General features: G+C 41.2%; 1 non-coding gene across 1 annotated transcript; it reads left to right on the top strand.

Annotated features, from left to right (window-relative positions):
- The first annotated feature begins 711 nt into the window (after positions 1 to 711).
- LOC112713965 (small nucleolar RNA R71) lies at positions 712 to 819 on the top strand. The gene has a single exon (XR_003158925.1). It is a non-coding gene; the product is annotated as a small nucleolar RNA R71 (small nucleolar RNA).
- Positions 820 to 1300: the final 481 nt, after the last annotated feature.

The following is a 1300-nucleotide window of genomic DNA, read 5'->3' as shown; positions in this document are numbered from 1 at the left end:
GAGAGTACTAGGGGGGAGTTCAGTAATTTTCTTGCTCAGCTGACCCACTTGTCCCTCCAAATTTCTAATGGAGGACCTAGTTTCAGTCATGAAACTTTGAGTGGTTTTGATTAGATCAGAGACCATGGTTACTAAGTCAGAGGTATTCTGCTTAGAACTCTCTGTCTGTTGCTGAGAAGATGATGGAAAAGGCTTGCTATTGCTAAACCTGTTTCTTCCACCATTACTATTGTTGAAACCTTGTTGAGGTCTCTGTTGATCCTTCCATGAGAAATTTGGATGATTTCTCCATGAAGGATTATAGGTGTTTCCATAGGATTCTCCCATGTAATTCACCTCTTCCATTGAAGGGTTCTCAGGATCATAAGCTTCTTCCTCAGATGAAGCTTCCTTAGTACTGCTTGGTGCATTTTGCATTCCAGACAGACTTTGAGAAATCATATTGACTTGTTGAGTCAATATTTTGTTCTGAGCCAATATGGCATTCAGAGTGTCAATCTCAAGAACTCCTTTCTTCTGACTAGTCCCATTGTTCACAGGATTTCTTTCAGAAGTGTACATGAATTGGTTATTTGCAACCATTTCAGTCAGCTCTTGAGCTTCTGTAGGCGTCTTCTTCAAATGAAGAGATCCTCTAGTAGAGCTATCCAAAGACATCTTGGACAGTTCAGACAGACCATCATAGAAAATACCTATGATGCTCCATTCAGAAAGCATATCAGAAGGACACTTTCTGATTAATTGTTTGTATCTTTCCCAAGCTTCATAGAGGGATTCTCCTTCCTTCTGTCTGAAGGTTTGGACTTCCACTCTAAGCTTACTCAATTTTTGAGGTGGAAAGAACTTTGCCAAGAAGGCATTGACTAGCTTTTCCCAAGAGTCCAGGCTTTCTTTAGGTTGAGAGTCCAACCATGTTCTAGCTCTGCCTCTTAAAGCAAAAGGGAATAGCATAAGCCTGTAGACCTCAGGGTCAACCCCATTAGTCTTGACAGTGTCACAGATTTGCAAGAATTCAGCTAAAAACTGATGAGGATCTTCCAATGGAAGTCCATGGAACTTGCAATTCTGTTGCATTAGAGAAACCAATTGAGGCTTAAGCTCAAAGTTGTTTGCTCCAATGGCAGGGATAGAGATGCTTCTCCCATAGAAGTCAGGAGTAGGTGCAGTAAAGTCACCCAGCACCTTCCTTGCATTGTTGGCATTGTTGTTGTTTTCGGCTGCCATATGTTCTTCTTCTTTGAAGATTTCTGTTAGGTCCTCTACAGAGATTTGTGCCTTAGCTTCTCTTAGTTTTCATTTC

Source organism: Arachis hypogaea, chromosome 9 (genome assembly GCF_003086295.3).
Source record: "Arachis hypogaea cultivar Tifrunner chromosome 9, arahy.Tifrunner.gnm2.J5K5, whole genome shotgun sequence".
In the NCBI taxonomy this organism is placed as follows: Eukaryota; Viridiplantae; Streptophyta; class Magnoliopsida; order Fabales; family Fabaceae; genus Arachis; species Arachis hypogaea.
Note: the sequence above shows the minus strand (reverse complement) of the source record. Positions and strands in the feature narration are given on the sequence as shown.